Source organism: Hyperoodon ampullatus, assembly GCF_949752795.1.
Source record: "Hyperoodon ampullatus genome assembly, chromosome: X".
NCBI lineage: Eukaryota > Metazoa > Chordata > Mammalia > Artiodactyla > Ziphiidae > Hyperoodon > Hyperoodon ampullatus.
Genome location: NC_136913.1, coordinates 13,989,213 through 14,009,679, shown reverse-complemented (window position 1 = coordinate 14,009,679; position 20,467 = coordinate 13,989,213). Strand labels below are relative to the sequence as shown.

The window sequence follows — 20,467 nt, the reverse complement described above, 5'->3', positions numbered from 1 at the left end:
CTGTTTATCCTGAAGGGGAGGGGATCTGTTCCACTGGCAAAGATCTGCTCCACTAAATATCCTTGTTGAGGAAGTTTTCCATGCTAGCAGAGATGCGCTGTAAACTTGACAGTCAATATAACAGCAAAATAGAGCTTATGTCTCCTGCCCACTGGCTTTGACAAACACTCTGGGTAATTAGGGGGCAGTCAATCATCAACCATAACTTTCATTTAAAAAATAATGATCCTGTAATGTCCCACAAGGGAACACATTGCGAGATGATATGTACTGGAAATAAAATGCTGTAAAGCGAGTGCAAATATACCTGTCACTCCAGTCTCCAAGTCCTTAGCAAAAACTGTGATGAAACTGGAAAGACAGAAGCATCTGAAAACCAAGTCACTGCAGAAACAATGAGCTGGGATGGTGATATCTGGACTTGTTTCACAGAAGAAATGTAAATGCAGGTAGATTTTGGGTTTTGGGGTGTAGTTTCATCTACCATGTTTTCCACAAGAACTAACCAATACAAAACATCACTATATAAAAGAATGCAGTGAATTGTTGCATTTAGAATGATCATGATCAGATTCCAGATATTAGTATCACCAAGTGAAGTATGCGCATTTATCATCCCTGGATAAGGAACAAGGAATAGGACAGAACACAGGTGAAGAACCAGAAAGAGTATAAAATCCCTCAAAGTGCAAATTCTCAGTCCTTATTTTAAAGTTATGGAGCCCCTTAACATAGTATTTTATTTCCCACTTTACATCTTGTTTTGTTTCATAAAAAATATTGCATGTCTAGTTACCTCAGTTACACAAGCAAATGCGTGGAAGTTTTTCCTTCTTTCCTACTAACTTTCCTTTGGTCCTTCCTCCCTCCCTCCCTCCCTCTCTCCCTTCCTTCCTTCTTGCCTGAAGAACTTATTGAGTGGAGGCACTCTATGTAAGATAAGATGCTAGGTTCAGGAAATATAAACAGAGAGATAATTTCCTAGAAGGGACCTGTTCATAATTTATGATGAGATTCAGTTTATTACCAAGAATACCATTCTGTTTTAGGAAATTTTGGTTTGAATGAATGAATAATTTCTAGTTGTTATTTATTGAGCTATTTTGCTCTTTATTTTCACAGCACTGGTTGAAAATGGATTTTATATTAGTTATGGGCAGAGACTATGAGCCAGTTTATAAAGCACAGCGTTAGTCTCTTCTTTATTATAACACATTAGGGGCAGTAGTAGGATGCAAATAGTTGGTACAAGTCTTTATCATGGTACTGGGCAGTAGGGGAGAGTTTGGCCAGTAAAGAAATGACAACTGTGTCCCTAGATGTAATTTTTCCATAGTTACTCCTTGATGTTGCTTATATTTTTTGAAAATTAGTGAACATATGACAGTAATATGGGCGTGGGGTGTTGGGTGAAGGGAGAGATTTCATCAGATGCAGAGAAAGTGATCCTAGGTTGGTTGGTTTGTTTTTTCCCAAGTGTCTGATGTCTTTTGGCCCAATCTGAAAGTAGGTTCCCAGAACAACAGGGCTAGGTCATATCCAAGACCATCGGAAAGGGTAGAACAAGAGCTCCTGGGCCTGGTGTAGAACAAAGGTGAGCACTAGCCACCATGGGCAGGCAGGCCTAGAAGGTGCCATTGTCAGATGCCTTGCTGCAGTAAACAAGTGGCCCCTTTTGCACAACTTATCAAAAGGTCAATTAAGACTCGTGTTAATCACTCCCGGATTCCATTTGTTCTCCTCCACCATAATTAGTGAACAGTGAATCAGGGTGGCAATATTCAGTCTGTATCAGGGGAGCATTTGAAAACTTAGGAGGTTGAACCAGATCAAATTGCTGCTATGCAATCATTTTTGACCTACAGAAATGGCAATTTCCTATACTTCAAGCTGTTAGTTCACTAGTCAATTCTTTGGAATTTAGGAAAGATGTTCCCCATGTAAATATGTCATATGTGGTAAGACAGCCTTCAGGCCAGTTCACAGGAGCATATTAACCCATAATGTAGCTGAAATGTTGTATATTTATGATGTACAATATTAGAAGACAAACTGTTATAATGCCAGTGATTTAATGGAAACAAACAACAAAAAAAGAAGACTAATAAGAGCCACCTTTGATTGTATTTTATTGTCAGTGCTTGAGGAGAAGCAGGTTTTAATGGAACAGTAAGGAAGTGCATGGAACTAGTGAAAGGAATTTAACTCTGAGGACCTTTAAAGGATGTTGATCCTGGCTAATTAAAAATTAGGTCTCTATTTACTGTCTTGGCTTCACCAACATCCACTTGCTCCCTAACTCTTTGCATTCTGGGTTCCATTCCCATAACCCTGAAGAAACTGCTCCCTCAAAGGTCACTAGGGAATCGCTGGTTGCCAAGGTCACGGCATCTTGGTCCTCACCCTCCTGAATCTTTTTGACTCATTTGACAGTGTGGGGCGCTCTGCCCCCCTCTTTGACACACTCTTCCTTCTTGACTTTTCTGTGATATGATCCTATCCTTTTACTCATCCCCTCTCTCTAATCATTCTCAAAGAAGCCAGAGAAGAAGTTGAAAGGGAAAGAAAGACACAGGTGAAAAATTAAGAGATTTTGTGTAAAGTATAGTTGAGCTCTCAGTAGTGAAAGAAAAGAGAGTTGCCTCTTGTGCATAATGAAGGTGATGGAGAAAATACTTGGGCCTAATGGTTCTCTCTGCTGACCACCAACAGGTTGGTTGCTCTTCAGAGAAGCCTTGGAGTAAGAGATAAAAGGTGCATAGTAGTCATTGTATGTTAAATAATTAGTGCTTCACACAGTGGTGAAGAGTACCAAGGCTAGGGGAATACACATCCACAGTCTGCAACTCCATAATCCAAAACTCTCTGAAAAGCATTTGGCAGCAAGCCCTGGCCCAGATATGATACTCTTTATGATCTTTACTGTACTCAGTGGTCTTTATTTAGTGTACTTAATATTATTGAATGCAGAAATATTCAACTGTTTACTGATAGGATGCTGCCCCAGATCTCACAGGGTGTAGATTAATACATGGTATATGCACAGTATTGCCGCTAGTATTGCCTGAGTTCTAATCCTAACACCACCATTTACTAAGTGGGTGGCCCCAGGTGAGTAGGGCTTCATAAAAGCAGAGAGGAAGCAATCCAGTGAAATAACTTATTTCCGTTTGATGTAAATAGACTAGCTTTAAAAAAAGAACTAATACTTGCCCTATCTGCCCAAAGTGTTGTTGCGAGAATAGAATGAAATAAAGAATACAAACAGCAAAATTGGGCTTCCCTGGTGGCGCAGTGGTTGAGAGTCTGCCTGCCGATGCAGGGGACACGGGTTCGTGCCCCGGTCTGGGAAGATCCCACATGCCGCGGCGCGGCTGGGCCCGTGAGCCATGGCCGCTGAGCCTGCGTGTCCGGAGCCTGTGCTCCACAACGGGAGAGGCCACAACAGCAAAATTAATGAAGAAAGTGTGCACTGTGACTGAAATTTTTCTTTGTTAAAATTGACAGTGAAACTTCTCAACTTGAGGCCATAAAGATGAATAAGGATTTATTTAAGGAAAATATTTTACTGTATGAATAATTCATAACTACAATGGCTTAATCTCAGAAGTAGATAACCTACCCATCTAGGAAGACACAACTACACATAGATGAAGTATCTATTTAAAATTTCAACCCAAAGAAATTTAAAAAAAACAAAAACAAAAACAAACCTACAAAACTCCGCTAGTGTAATTGCAAAGAAAAAACTTCCAAGTCCATACACATTGCTTCTAACTACCACAATGCCTTCATTTTTCCCTAGAGGATATAATTCTATATAATCCCTGAAGAGACAGAGAGACAGATAGAGACAGAGAGAGAGGGAAACTTGTGGTAACTCAGCTAATCATCCCAGTATTAACTTCAGTTCAGTTAGGTGATGATGATTATGTTTTTAAATAATTACTCTTTTTTTTTGACTATCATCATTGAACCAGTTGACATTTGTTGAATCAACTGGCCTCCCAATCAACTGAGTTAAAAATTATACCAGACTGGATGGGCAAGCTGTTTTGTTCAATTAACTACTGAATATGGTAGAACTTTGTGCATCCAGTCAAATTCTACTGATATTTAGACTCTCCTATATTGAGGATTGGTGCCTGTGACTTGTCTGCCAGCTATGTGGGGATGAGTCACCCATCCTATTTCTTCATTAGTTAGGACTCTTACAAGCAAAGACTCAAAGGTCCCTGGGAGGACAGGGCCACAAGACAGCAGTAGAACAATTTCATATGATAAGCCTTTTGGCTTTTTTAAAAAATTTTTACTTGAATTTTATTTTTTCTTTTTAAATTTTTAAATTATTTTTTAACATCTTTATTGGAGTATAATTGCTTTACAATGTTCTGTTAGTTTCTGCTGTAGAGCAAAGTGAATCAGCTATACGTATACATATATCCCCATATCCCCTCCCTCTTGCGTCTCCCTTCCGCCCTCGCTATCCCACCCCTCTAGGTGGTCACAAAGCACCGAGCTGATCTCCCTGTGCTATGCTGCTGCTTCCCATTAGCTATTTTACATTTGGTAGTGTATATATCTCAATGCCACTCTCTCATTTCATCCCAGCTTACCTTTCCCCCTCCCCATGTCCTCAAGTCTATTCTCTACATCTGCGTCTTTATTCCTGTCCTGCCCCTAGGTTCTTCATAACCTTTTTTTTTTTAGATTCCTTATATGTGTGTTAGCATAAGATATTTGTTTTTCTCTTTCTGACTTACTTCACTCTGTATGACAGACTCTAGGTCCATCCACCTCACTACAAATAACTCAATTTCATTTCTTTTTATGGCCGAGTAATATTCCATTGTGTATATGTACCACATCTTCTTTATCCATTCATCTGTCGATGGACACTTAGGTTGCTTCCATGTCCTGGCTATTGTAAAGAGAGCTGCAATGAACACTGTGGTACATGACTCTTTCTGAATTATGGTTTTCTCAGGGTATGTGCCCAGTAGTGGGATTGCTGGGTTGCATGGTACTTCTATTTTTAGTTTTTTAAGGAACCTCCATACTTTTCTCCATAGTGGCTGTATCATTTTACATTCCCACCAACAGTGCAAGAGGGTTCCCTTTTCTCCACACCCTCTCCAGCATTTATTGTTTGTAGAGTTTTTGATGATGGCCCTTCTGACCGGTGTGAGGTGATACCTCATTGTAGTTTTGATTTGCATTTCTCTAATGATTAGTGATGTTGAGCATCCTTTCATGTGTTTGTTGGCAATCTGTATATCTTCTTTGGAGAAATGTCTATTTAGGTCTTCTGCCCATTTTTGGATTGGGTTGTTTGTTGTTTTGATATTGGGTTGCATGAGCTGCTTGTATATTTTGGAGATTAAGACTTTCTCAGTTGCTTTGTTTGCAAATATTTTCTCCCATTCTGAGGGTTGTCTTTTCATCTTGTTTATGGTTTCCTTTGCTGTGCAAAAGCTTTTAAGTTTCATTAGGTGCCATTTGTTTATTTTTGTTTTTATTTCCATTTCTCTAGGAGGTGGGTCAAAAAGGATCTTGCTGTGATTTATGTCATACACTGTTCTGCCTATGTCTTCCTCTAAGAGTTTTATAGTGTCTGGCCTTACATTTAGGTCTTTAATGCATCTTGAGTTAAGTTTTGTGTACGGTGTTAGGGAGTGTTCTAATTGCATTCTTTTACATGTAGCCGTCCAGTTTTCCCAGCACCACTTATTGAAGAAGACTCTCTTTTCTCCATTGTATATTCTTACCACCTTTATCAAAGATAAGGTGACCATATGTGCGTGGGTTGATCTCTGGGCTTTCTATCCTGTTCCATTGATCTATATTTCTGTTTTTGTGTCAGTACCATACTGTCTTGATTACTGTAGCTTTGTAGTATAGTCTTCTCTTTCTCAAGATTGGCTCTTCGGGGTTTTTTTGTGTTTCCATACAAATTGTGAATTTTTTTGTTCTAGTTCTGTGAAAAATGCCGTAGGTAGTTTGATAGGGATTGCATTGAATCTGTACATTGCTTTGGGTAGTAGAGTCATTTTCACATTGTTGATTCTTCCAATCCAAGAACATGGTATATCTCTCCATCTGTTTGTACCATCTTTAATTTCTTTCATCAATGTCTTATAGTTTTCTGCGTACAGGTCTTCTGTCTCCTTAGGTAGGTTTATTCCTAGGTATTTTATTCTTTTTGTTGCAGTGGTAAATGGGAGTGTTTCCTTAATTTCTCTTTCAGATTTTTCATCATTAGTGTATAGAAATGCAAGAGATTTCTGTGCATTAATTTTGTATCCTGCTACTTTACCAAATTCATGGATTAACTATAGTAGTTTTCTGGTAGCATCCTTAGGATTCTCTATATATAGTATCATGTCACCTGCAAGCAGTGACAGTTTTACTTCTTCTTTTCTGATTTGGATTCCTTTTATTTCTTTTTCTTCTCTGATTGCTGTGGCTAAAACTTCCAAAACTATGTTGAACAGTAGTGGTGAGAGTGGGCAACCTTGTCTTGTTCCTGATCTTAGAGGATATGGTTTCAGTTTTTCACCATTGAGAATGATGTTGGCTGTGGGTTTGTCATATATGGCCTTTATTTTGTTGAGGTAAGTTCCCTCCGTGCCTACTTTCTGGAGGGTTTTTATCATAAATGAGTGTTGAATTTTGTCGAAAGCTTTCTCTGCATCTAATGAGATTATCGTATGGTTTTTTTTTATTAGTTTCTGCTTTATAACAAAGTGAATCAGTCATACATATACATCTGTTCCCACATCCCTTCCTTCATGCATCTCCCTCCCTCCCACCCTTCCCATCCCACCCCTCCAGGCGGTCACAAAGCACCGAGCTGATCTCCCTGTGCTCTTGGCTGCTTCCCACTATCTATCTACCTTATGTTTGGTAGTGTATATATGTCCATGCCTCTCTTTCGCTTTGTCACAGCTTACCCTTCCCCCTCCCCATATCCTCAAGTCCATTCTCAAGTAGGTCTGTGTCTTTATTCCCGTTTTACCCCTAGGTTCTTCATGACATTTTTTTTTAATTCCATATATATGTGTTAGCATACAGTATTTGTCTTTCTCTTTCTGACTTACTTCACTCTGTATGACAGACTCTAGGTCTATCCACCTCATTACAAATAGCTCAGTTTCGTTTCTTTTTATGGCTGAGTAATATTCCATTGTATATATGTGCCACATCTTCTTTATCCATTCATCCGATGATGGACACTTAGGTTGTTTCCAGCTCCGGGCTATTGTGAATAGAGCTGCAATGAACATTTTGGTACATGTCTCTTTTTGAATTATGGTTTTCTCAGGGTATATGCCTAGTAGTGGGATTGCTGGGTCATATGGTAGTTCTATTTTTAGTTTTTTAAGGAACCTCCATACTGTTCTCCATAGTGGCTGTACCAATTCACATTCCCACCAGCAGTGCAAGAATGTTCCCTTTTCTCCACACCCTCTCCAGCATTTATTGTTTCTAGATTTCTTCATGATGGCCATTCTGACTGGTGTGAGATGATATCTCATTGTAGTTTTGATTTGCATTTCTCTAATGATTAATGATGTTGAGCATTCTTTCATGTGTTTGTTGGCAGTCTGTATATCTTCTTTGGAGAAATGCCTATTTAAGTCTTCTGCCCATTTTTGGATTGGGTTGTTTGTTTTTTTGCTATTGAGCTGCATGAGCTGCTTGTAAATTTTGGAGATTAATCCTTTGTCAGTTGCTTCATTTGCAAATATTTTCTCCCATTCTGAGGGTTGTCTTTTGGTCTTCTTTATGGTTTCCTTTGCTGTGCAAAAGCTTTGAAGTTTCATTAGGTCCCATTTGTTTATCTTTGTTTTTATTTCCATTTCTCTAGGAGGTGGGTCCAAAAGGATCTTGCTGTGATTTATGTCATAGAGTGTTCTGCCTATGTTTTCCTCTAAGAGTTTGATAGTTTCTGGCCTTACATTTAGGTCTTTAATCCATTTTGAGCTTATTTTTGTGTATGGTGTTAGGGAATGATCTAATGTCATACTTTTCCATGTCCCTGTCCAGTTTTCCCAGCACCACTTATTGAAGAGACTGTCCTTTCTCCACTGTACATTCCTGCCTCCTTTATCAAAGATAAGGTGACCATATGTGCGTGGGTTTATCTCTGGGCTTTCTATCCTGTTCCATTGATCTATCTTTCTGTTTTTATGCCAGTACCACACTGTCTTGATTACTGTAGCTTTGTAGTATAGTCTGAAGTCAGAGAGCCTGATTCCTCCAGCTCTGTTTTTCATTCTCAAGATTGCTTTGGCTATTCGGGGTCTTTTGTTTTTCCAAACAAATTTTGAAATTTTTTGTTCTAGTTCTGTGAAAAATGCCAGTGGTAGTTTGATAGGGATTGCATTGAATCTGTACATTGCTTTGGGTAGTAGAGTCATTTTCACATTGTTGATTCTTCCAATCCAAGAACGTGGTATATCTCTCCATCTGTTTGTATCATCTTTAATTTCTTTCATCAGTGTCTTATAATTTTCTGCATACAGGTCTTTTGTCTCCTTAGGTAGGTTTATTCCTAGATATTTTATTCTTTTTGTTGCAGTGGTAAATGGGAGTGTTCTCTTGATTTCATTTTCAGATTTTTCATCATTAGTGTACAGGAATGCCAGAGATTTCTGTGCATTAATTTTGTATCCTGCTACTTTACCAAATTCATTGATTAGCTCTAGTAGTTTTCTGGTAGCATCCTTAGGATTCTCTATATATAGTATCATGTCACCTGCAAGCAGTGACAGTTTTACTTCTTCTTTTCTGATTTGGATTCCTTTTATTTCTTTTTCTTCTCTGATTGCTGTGGCTAAAACTTCCAAAACTATGTTGAACAGTAGTGGTGAGAGTGGGCAACCTTGTCTTGTTCCTGATCTTAGAGGATATGGTTTCAGTTTTTCACCATTGAGAATGATGTTGGCTGTGGGTTTGTCATATATGGCCTTTATTTTGTTGAGGTAAGTTCCCTCCGTGCCTACTTTCTGGAGGGTTTTTATCATAAATGAGTGTTGAATTTTGTCGAAAGCTTTCTCTGCATCTAATGAGATTATCGTATGGTTTTTATCCTTCAATCTGTCAGTATGGTGTATCACATTGATTGATTTGCATATATTGAAGAATCCTTGTATTCCTGGGATAAACCCCACTTGATAATGGTGTGTGATCCTTTCAATGTACTGTTGGATTCTGTTTGCTAGTATTTTTTTGAGGATTTTTTTTTTTTTTTTTTTTTTTTTTTTTTTTTTTTTTTTTTTTGTGGTATGTGGGCCTCTCACTGTTGTGGCCTCTCCCGTTGCGGAGCACAGGCTCCGGACGCACAGGCCCAGCGGCCATGGCTCACGGGCCCAGCCGCTCCGCGGCATGTGGGATCTTCCCAGACCGGGGCACGAACCCGTTTCCCCTGCATCGGCAGGCGGACTCTCAACCACTGCGCCACCAGGGAAGCCCTTTTTGAGGATTTTTGCATCTATATTCAACAGTGATATTGGCCTGTAGTTTTCTTTTTTTGTGACATCTTTGTTTGGTTTTGGTGTCAGGGTGATGGTGGCCTCATAGAATGAGATTGGGAGTGTTCCTCCCTCTGCTACATTTTGGAAGAGTTTGAGAAGGATAGATGCTAACTCTTCTCTAAATGTTTGATAGAGTTTGCCTGTGAAGCCATCTGGTTCTGGGTTTTTGTTTGTTGGAAGTTTTTTGTTTTGGTTTGGTTTTTTTTTGTGGTACGCAGGCCTCTCACTGTTGTGGCCTCTCCCATTGCAGAGCACAGGCTCTGGACGCGCAGGCTCAGTGGCCATGGCTCACGGGCCCAGCTGCTCTGCGGCATGTGGGATCTTCCCAGACCAGGACACAAACCTGTGTCTCCTGCATCGGCAGGTGGACTCTCAACCACCGCGCCACCCGGGAAGCCCAAGCTTTTAGTTTTATTGATCTTTGCTATCATTTTCTTCATTTCTTTTTCTTTTATTTCTGATCTGATCTTTATGATTTCTTTCCTTCTGCTAACTTTGGGGGGGTTTTTTGTTCTTCTTCTTCTTTCTCTTATTGCTTTGGGTGTAAGGTTAGGTTGTTTATTTGAGATGTTTCTTGTTTCTTGAGGTAGGATTGTATTGCTCTAAACTTCTCTCTTAGAACTGCTTTTGCTGCATCCCATAGGTTTTGTGTCCTCGTGTTTTCATTGTCATTTGTTTCTAGGTATTTTTTGATTTCCTCTTTGATTTCTTCAGTGATCTCTTGGTTATTTAGTAGTGTATTGTTTAGCCTCCATGTGTTTGTATTTTTTACATTTTTTTCCTGTAATTGATATCTAGTCTCATAGCATTGTGGTTGGAAAAGATACCTGATACAATTTCAATTTTCTTAAATTTACCAAGGCTTGATTTGTGACCCAAGATATGATCTATCCTGGAGAATGTTCCTTGAACACTTGAGAAGAAAGTGTATTCTGTTGTTTTTTTGTTGGAATGTCCTATAAATATCAAGTCCGTCTTGTTTAATGTATCATTTAAAGCTGGTGTTTCCTTATTTATTTTCATTTTGGATGATCTGTCCATTGGTGAAGGTGGGGTGTTAAAGTCCCCTACTATGATTGTGTTACTGTTGATTTCCCCTTGTATGGCTGTTAGCATTTGCCTTATGTATTGAGGCGCTCCTATGTTGGGTGCAGAAATATCTACAATTGTTATATCTTCTTCTTGGATTGATCCCTTGATCATTATGTAGTGTCCTTCTTTGTCTCTTATAATAATGTTTATTTTAAAGTCTATTTTGTCTGATATGAGAATTGCTACTCCATCTTTCTTTTGATTTCCATTTGCATGGAATATCTTTTTCCATCCCCTCACTTTCAGTCTGTATGTGCCCGTAGGTCTGAAGTGGGTCTCCTGTAGATAGCATATATACGGGTCTTGTTTTTGTATCCATTCAGCCAGTCTATGTCTTTTCATGGGAGCATTTAATGCATTTACATTTAAGGTAATTATTGATATGTATGTTCCTATTCCCATTTTCTTAATTGTTTTGGGTTTGTTATTGTAGGTCTTTTCCTTCTCTTGTGTTTCCTGCCTAGAGAAGTTCCTTTAGCATTTGTTGTAAAGCTGGTTTGGTGGTGCTGAATTCTCTTAGCTTTTGCTTATCTGTAAAGGTTTTATTTTCTCTGTCGAATCTGAATGAGATCCTTGCTGGGTAGAGTAATCTTGGTTGTAGGTTTTTCCCTTTCATCACTTTAAATATATCCTGCCACTCCCTTCTGGCTTACAGAGTTTTTGCTGAATGATCAGCTGTTAACCTTATGGGGATTCCCTTGTATGTTATTTGTTGCTTTTCCCTTGCTGCTTTTAATATTTTTTCTTTGTATTTAATTTTTGATAGTTTGATTAATATGTGTCTTGGTGTGTTTCCCCTTGGATTTACCTTGTATGGGACTCTTTGTGCTTCCTGGACTTGATTGACTCTTTCATTTCCCATATTAGGGAAGTTTTCAACTATAGTCTCTTCAGATTTTTTCAGTCCCTTTTTCTCTTCTTCTTCTGGGACCCCCTATAATTCGAATGTTGGTGTGTTTAATGTTGTCCCAGAGGTCTCTGAGACTGTCCTCAATTCTTTTCATTCTTTTTTCTTTATTCTGCTCTGCAGTATTTATTGCCACTATTTTATCTTCCAGGTCACTTATCCGTTCTTCTACCTCAGTTATTCTGCTATTGACTCCTTCTAGAGAATTTTTAATTTCATTTATTGTGTTGTTCATCATTGTTTGTTTGCTCTTTAGTTCTTCCAGTTCCTTGTTAAACGTTTGTTGTATTTTCTCCATTCTATTTCCAAGATTTTGGATCATCTTTACTATCATCGCTCTGAATTCTTTTTCAGGTAGACTGCCTATTTCCTCTTCATTTTTTAGGTCTGGTGGGTTTTTGCCTTGCTCCTTCATCTGCTGCGTATTTCTCTGTCTTCTCATTTTGCGTAACTTACTGTGTTTTGGGTCTCCATTTCACAGTCTGCAGGTTCGTAGTTCCCACTGTTTTTGGTGTCTGCCCCCAGTGGGTAAGTTGGTTAAGTGGTGTGTGTAGGCTTCCTGGTGGAGGGGACTAGTGCCTGTGTTTTGGTAGGTGGGGCTGGATCTTTTCTTTCTGGTGGGCAGGGCCACATCCGGTGGTGTGTTTTGGGGTGTCTGTGAACTTATTATGATTTTAGGCAGCCTCTCTGCTAATGGGTGGGGTTTTGTTCCTGTCTTGCTAATTGTTTGGCATGGGTTATCCAGCACTGGAGCTTGCTGGTCGTTGAGTTGAGCTGGGTCTTAGCATTGAGACAGAGGTCTCTAGGAGAGTTCTCACCAATTGATATTACATGGGGCTGGGAGTTCTCTGTGGTCCAATGTCCTGAACTCGCCTTTCCTACCTCAGAGGTTCAGGCCTGACACCCAGCCGGAACACCAAGACCCTGTCAGTCACACGGCTCAGAAGAAAAGGGAGAATAAAAGAAAGAAAGAAAAATAAAATAAAATAAAGTTATTAAAAATTTTTTTAATTATTAATATAAAAATTTTTTAAAGTAAGGAAAAAAAAGAAGAGAGCAACCCAACCAATAAACAAATCCACCAATTCTAACAAGCACTAAAACCTATACTAAGATAAACATAAAAATCAGAAACTAGTCAGTCACATACAGCAAATCCCACATCTGCGGTTGCCCCCAAAGTCCACTGCCTCAATTTTCAGATGGTTCGTTTTCTATTCAGGTATTCCACAGGTGCAGGGTACATCAAGTTGATTGTGGAGCTTTAATCCGCTGCTCCTGAGGCTGCTGGGAGAGACTTCCCTTTCTCTTCTTTGTTCACACAGCCTCTGAGGTTCAGCTTTGGATGTGGCTCTGCCTCTGCGTGTAGGTCGCTGGAGGGCGTCTGTTCTTCGCTCAGACAGGACGGGCTTAAAGGAGCAGCTGATTCCGGGGCTCTGGCTCACTCAGGCCGGGGGGGAGGGAGGGGCGCGGATGCGGAGCGAGCCTGCGGCGGCAGAGGCCACCATGACGTTGCACCAGCCTGAGGCCGCCGTGCGTTCTCCTGGGTAAGTTGTCCCTGGATCCCAGGACCCTGGCAGTGGTGGGCTGCACAGGCTCCCGGGAGGGGAGGTGTGGATAGTGACCTGTGCTCGCACACAGGCTTCTTGGTGGCGGCAGCAGCGGCCTTAGTGTCTCATGCCCGTCTCGGGTCCGCGCTTTTAGCCGCGACTCGCGCCCGTCTCTGGAGCTCCTTTAAGCAGCGCTCTGAATCCCCTCTCCTCGTGCACCAGGAAACAAAGAGGGAAGAAAAAGTCTCTTACCTCTTCGGCAGGTCCAGACTTTTTCCCGGACTCCCTCCCGGCCAGCCGTGGCGCACTAACCCCTTCAGGCTGTGTTCATGCCGCCAACCCCAGTCCTCTCCCTGCGCTCCGACTGAAGCCCGAGCCTCAGCTCCCAGCCCCCACCCCACCCCCGATGGGTGAGCAGACAAGCCTCTCGGGCTGGTGAGTGCCAGTCGGCACCGATCCTCTGTGCGGGAATCTCTCCGCTTTGCCCTCCGCACCCCGGTGGCTGCGCTCTCCTCCCTGGCTCCAAAGCTTCACCCCTCCGCCACCCACAGTCTCCGCCCGCGAAGGGGCTCCTAGTGTGTGGAAACCTTTCCTCCTTCGCGGCTCCCTCCCACTGGTGCAGGTCCTGTCCCTATCCTTTTGTCTCTGTTTTTTCTTTTTTCTTTTGCCCTACCCAGGTACGTGGGGAGTTTCTTGCCTTTTGGGAAGTCTGAGGTCTTCTGCCAGCGTTCAGTAGGTGTTCTGTAGGAGTTGTTCCACATATAGATGTATTTCTGATGTATTTGTGGGGAGGAAGGTGATCACGTCTTACTCCTCCGCCATCTGGAAGGTCCTCCACCTTTTGACTTTTATTTAGCACAGTTCCAGGTAATCTAACGTGCTTCCTGAGGAACTAAAGATAATTTAAACCTATGAATGCAAGAACTAAAATCTGCTTTCTCAAAAGCAACGGAGGCTTGCCAATGTTAATATCTTTGCCATCGTTCCAAGGGTGACTGAAGCTCATATTAAATACTCATCATATATTATAGTGTTTGTCTGCTAGATTATCATCTGCTTAGCTATAAAGGGGAATACCAAAGTTCATTTTAGTAGTACAGTGATTGCCGAAAGCCTCAGGTTACAGTTTCAAATATAGTGCTTTGACACAGCACATTCCAATAGATCAGGGGGAAAAAAGCCATATATAAAACCTCCCCAGGGATTATACAGGAGTCCTTTGGGGGAGAATTGAGGGTGTGGGGGACTAGAAATCAGGGTACCTGGCAAGTTTTCTCATAGTTTTATAGTTCGTTTTTACTTTGTGTTGCGAGTCCAGATAGATGCCTTAAATATCTATGTATTCCCTTTCACCACCTCCTTGTCAGACCTATGTTTCTTTCCAGATAGATAGGTTATCTTAGTTAAGATTTAGTCATTGTAGATATGAATATCCGTATTGTAAAATAGTTTCCCTAAATCAGTCTTTTTTTCTTCTCTTTGTGGACTCAAGTTGAATAGTTTCAATAACACTTTTTATAAAGAATATAAAAGTTTTATTCACAAGGTCCACTTTATTCATGAATTTTTATTGCTTCTCATTATTTATTTTATTCAAAAGCAAGTATTACTAATCTGACTTAACAAAAGAAGAAACAGCTGAGCGAATTTAAATATCTTACCTGAAATCATGCAGCATTTAAAAATGTTCACATGTTCTTAGAGGGTTTGGAGCAACTGATTCTTTTAGTTTCCATATTTTAACTATATTGTTCTACGTTTAGCTTATTTCCATTTAAAAAGGACTTTGTCATCAACTCCTCTTCCTGGAATGACTTGAAACATGTCATCAGTGCCATGCCAGCTGTGTCCCCAATGGAGGAGAAGAGCTGGGGTTGGGGTGCCTGAAACCCCATGACTGGCTAATGTGCAGGGTGGTTGCCAGGATTATTCTTGGTCCAAACCAAATACAGTACCATGGGCAGTGGCATAGAGAGAAATCAGAATCTTAAACAGATTGAATGTGTTTCACAACTGGAAATTTTTTAAAATGAGGATTATATTTTTGCTTCAGCATTTGTATAGCTCTTTGGATCATTGTTGGCCATTCCTGTGCTATGCTTGATTTAGGTCATTTGCTATTTATACTTGGCTTGGGGGTAATGAAAGGCACATTTTAGTGGCTCTGGGAAAACTGCAATCAGAACTGCAACTTTCCTCATCCTATATTGAGTCAGATTTAAATGGAGGAAGAAAACCCTGACATATCCTGTTAACATGGAAAGTCAGGGAATTCCCTGGCGGTCCAGTGGTTAGGACTCCACACTCTCACTGCCGAGGGCCCAGGTTCAGTCCCTAGTCAGGGGACTAAAATTCCACAAGCCGCACAGCACAGCCAAAAAAACCCCAATAAACAAAAAACAAAAAAAACGGAAATAAACAAAACAAAAATAAAAACAAAAACAAATGGAAACTCAAACCATGATATCATTCCTTTACTTAAGCCTCTCCTCTCTACCCATCTCTTTCTAGGTAGAACCCAACCTCTCTAAATGGTGATGGTGCCCTACATGATCTGCCCTCAGTTCCTATACACCTCCTGCTACTTTTTTATTATAAACATTATCATGCATAAAGAAAGGTAGAAGAGTAGTATAATGAACACCCACTTATCCACCACCTAGATCTAACCATTCAAAACTAATTATAAAGGGCTGGGAGAGATGAGGCCCTGAGAGGGTTGGAAATGAAAGGAGAGAGGACACACCGGGTCAGGCTGTTAGAGATGTAATGGAGGATGGGCTGGGCTCCTTACACAGGGAGTGGGAAGTAGGGGTGGAGAGGGGAGTGGGGAAGAAGCCCCATTTGGACTCTGGTTGGGGCTCATTCTCAGAGCAGCATTTGCTTTCCTTTGTTTGTTTCCCAGCTTTATAGAGATATAACTGACCTATAACATTGTGTAAGTTTAAGGTGTACAACATGTTGATTTGATATAGATCTCAAAATGATGACCACCATAGTGTAAGCTAACACCTCTATCACATCACATAATTACCATCTCCTTTTTTTAAAAAATAAATTTACTTATTTATTTTTGGCTGCATTGGGTCTTCATTGCTGCACGCAGGCTTTCTCCAGTTGCAGTGAGCGGGAGCTACTCTGTGTTGCGGTGCACGGGCTTCTCATTGCGGTGGCTTCTCTTGTTACAGAGCACAGGCTCTAGGTGCACGGGCTTCAGTAATTGTGGCTCACGGGCTCAGTAGTTGTGGCTCGCGGGCTCTAGAGTGCAGGCTCAGCAGTTGTGGCACACAGGCTTAGTTGCTCTGCAGCATGTGGGATCTTCCTGGACCAGGGCTCAAACCCGTGTCCCCTGCATTGGCAGGCGGATTCTTAACCACTGCGCCGCCAGGGAAGTCCCCCATCTCCTTTTTTGCGGTGAGAACATTTAAGATTTACTCTTAGCAACTTCCAAGTATTTAATATAGTATCATTAATTATAATCACCATGTTTTACATTAAATCTCCAGAACTTAGTTGTCTTGTAATTGGAAGCTTGTACCCCTTGACCAACATCTCTCCATTTCCCCCACCCCAGCCCCTGGCAACCACCACTCTACTCCCTGTTTTTAAGAATTTGGCTTTTTTAGATTCCACATAGAAGTGAGATCATATAGTATTCATCTTTCTATGTCTGACTTATTTCCCTTAGCATAATGCCCTCAAGGTCAATCCATGTTGTCACGAATGGCAGAATTTCTTTTTTTTTCTCATGGCTTATAATAGTTCAATATATATGTGTGTGTGTATATATATATATATATTTCCACACCATGTTTTTTTCCAGGTTCATTGAGATATAATTGACATATAACATTGTGTGAGTTTAAGGTGTGCAACGTAATGATTTGTTATATATATATACTGCAAAATAATTACCACGATAAAGTTAGTTAACACACCCATCACTTCAAATAGTTACAATTTTTCTGTTTGTGGTGAGAACTTATAAAATCTACTCTCTTACCAACTTTCAAATATGCAGTACAGTACTGTTAACTATAGTCGCCATACTGTACACTACATTTCCAGCACTTCTTTATCCATTCATACATTGACAAACACTTATGATGTTTCCATATCCTGCCTATTGTGAATAATGCTGTAATAGACACAGGAGTGCAGATATCTCTTTGAGATCCCGTTTCCACTTCCCCAGAAGTGGGGCTGCTGGATCATATGGTAGTTCTATTTTTTAACTTTTTGAGGAACCTCTGTATTGATTTCCATAGTGGCTGTACCAATTTACATTCCCACCAACAGTGCACAAGCGTTCCCTTTTCTCCATCCTCACCAACACTATCTTTTGTCTTTTTGATGATACCCATTTAAAGAGGTGTGAGGTGGTATCTCATTGTGGTTTTGATTTGCATTTTCCTGGTGGTTAGTGATGTTGAGCACCTTTTCAGGTACGTATTGGCCATCTGTATGGGTTTTTTTGGAAAAATGTCTTAAAAAAGATAATGCTATGTTGTGTTTCCCTTGTCATTTGTTTCAAGATATTTTTAAATTTCTGTTTTGATTTGTTCTTTGACTTATTGGTTGTTCAGGAGTGTGTTGTTTAATTCCCACATACTTACGAATTTTCCAGCTTTCCTCCTGTTATTGAATTCTAGTTTAATACCACTGTTGTTGGAAAAGGTACTTGGTATGACTTCAGTCTTTTAAAATTTGCCAAGATTTGTTTTGTGACCTATCATATGATATATCCTGGAGAGTGTTCCATGTGCACTTGAGAAGAATGTGTATTCTCCTTCTGTTAGATGGAATGTTCTATATATGTCTGTTAGGTTCATTTGATCTAAAGTATGGTTCAAGTCTAGTGTCTCCTTATTGATTTTCTGTCTGGATAATCTATCCATTGCTGAAAGTGGGGTATTGAAGTCCCTACTATTATTATATTGTTGTCTACTTCTTTCTTCAGATCTGTATTTGCTTAATATATATAGGTACTCCAATGTTGGGTGCACATATATTTACAATTGTCATATCTTGTTGATGAATTGACCCTTTTATCATTATATAATGACCTACTTTTCCTCTTGTTACCATTTTTTTACTTAAAGTCTACTTTTTTCTGATATACGTATAGCCACCCCTGCTCTCTTTTGGTTTCCACTTGCATGAATTATCTTTTTTCATCCCTTCACTTTGTGTGTCTTTAAAGCTGAGGTGAGTCTCTTGTAGGCAGCATATAGTGGGTCTTGTTTTTTAGCTACTCTATGTCTTTTGATGGGAGAATTCAATTTATTTACATTTAGTGTAATTATTGATAGGTAAGGACTTACTAATGCCATCTTATTCACTGTTTTCTAGCTGTTTTGTAGTTCCCTTGTTCCTTTCTTCCACCCTTGCTGCCTTCCATTATGAACTGATGATTTTCCATAGTGGTATGCTTTGATTCCCTTTGCTTTATCTTTTGTGAATCTACTGTAGCTTTTTGTTTTGTGGTTACCACGAGGCTTACATGAAACATTGTATGGCTATAATAGAATATTTTATGCTGATAACAATTTAACTTTGATCACATACAAAAAATCTCCCCTTTTACGCTCCCCTTTTATGTTTTTGATGTCAGAATTTACATCTTTTTATACTGTGCATTCATAACCAAATTATTGTAGCTATACTATTTTAAATAGTGCCCTTTAACCTTTATACTAGAGTTAAGTGGTTAACACGCCACCATATTACAGTATTAGAGTATTCTGAATTCTTTACCAGTGTGTTATACATTTTCATGTGTTTTCATGCTGTTAATTTGCACTCTTATATTTCAGCCTGAAGATTCCTTTCAGCATTTCCTGTAAGGCAGGTCTACTGGTGATGAACTCCCTCAACTTTTGTTTGTTAGAGAATCTTTATCTCACCTCCATTTTTGAAGGACAGCTTTGCTAGGTAAGGTATTCTTGGCTAACAGTTTTTTTTCTTTCAGCACTTTAAATATATCGTCCCATTTTCTCTCCAAGTTTGCAAGGTTTTTGCTGAAAAATATGGTTATAGCCTCATGGGGGTTCCCTGTATGAGAGAAAAATTTTTTTCTCTAGCTGTTTTAAAAATTCTCTCTTTGGCTTTGATTTAGGTAGTTTTATTGTAATGTGTCTCGGAGAAGACTGTCTTGGATTGAAATTTTGGGGTGACCTATTAGCTTTGACAGCTTGGATGTCCAAATCTCTCCCCAGGTTTGGGAAGTTCTCAGCCATTACTTCTTTAAATAGTCTTTCTGCCTCTTTCTCCCTCTCTTCTCCTTCTGGAATTCCAATGATACAGACATTATTTCTCTTAATGGTGTCCCATTAGTCCCATAGGCTTTCTTCATGCCCTTTCATTATTTTTTCTTTTTCCCAGAGCAGCAATTAACTGGAGCTCTGCCCAGCCATGTCCTCCCCCTCAGTCAAGGTCAAATTCAAACCCTCCTAAACCTTCCTCAGCCTATGAAACCTTCCAGAGACAAAGATTACACAACACCCTTCAATAGTCTATGTCAGTGTTGACCACGGTCAAGTGATTCTCCCTTAAGACTAAACTTGAATTCTTGCCATCATGTCCTTTCAGCCCATTTCATCCTGTCCTTTTCTTGGGAGAGACAGAGCTGTCTGGATAATATCTCCTACATATTGACGTCAACAAATTTCAAGGCAGAAGTACTACATCATTTTCATCTATTTTTAAAAATCATAATTACCTTCTTCTAGAGCTAGTAACAATCTTACTAGCTCTTTTGAACTTGACCACATCCCACGGAAAGAGGCAGGAGTTGAAATGGAAAACACACTGACAGGTTAACCCCAGTTTTCTTACTGGGTGACATAGAGCTAGTTACTGATCATGCTGAGTGTTTAGAAAGTAACAGCTTCCACAAAGATGGTTGTGAACACTCAGCAAGGTGATCTACAGTAAATGCTTTAAGTGTTAGTTTTCTGCCCTGTCATGTTAAAGTCAGGGCTAATTATTTGTATCGATATTTTGTTTTATTTTTTCCTTATTTCTCCTATTTGTTATTGAGACTAGTGCAAATGCACGCATATTCATGTCTAAACAGGATTAGTTACTTTGTGCTCAAATGTCTTGGCAGCTTTGCTATTGGGAGTAGGTAATTTACTATTCTGCTTGGCCCTGATTGAGATGTAAGGAGGTGGAATCATGCACCATGAGTCTTGAGAGTACTATGTTCATAGTGCTGTCTATCTAGGTCAGGGTCCCTTAACCTCACACTTGACATTTGGGGCAAATAATTCTTATTTGTGGGGAGCTGTCCCTATGCATTGTACAATGTTTAGCAGCATCCCTGACCTCTACCCACTAGATGCAGTAGCACCCTCCCCCCAAGTGGTGACAACCCC

The 20,467-nt window shown here is 40.0% G+C and overlaps 1 protein-coding gene across 1 annotated transcript in view; it reads left to right on the top strand.

The window, feature by feature from the left end:
• Positions 1-20,467, top strand: part of ACE2 (angiotensin converting enzyme 2) — a gene marked incomplete at its 5' end in the record, with an annotated part of 52,340 nt that overhangs the window by 2,557 nt on the left and 29,316 nt on the right. The window lies entirely within an intron of this gene.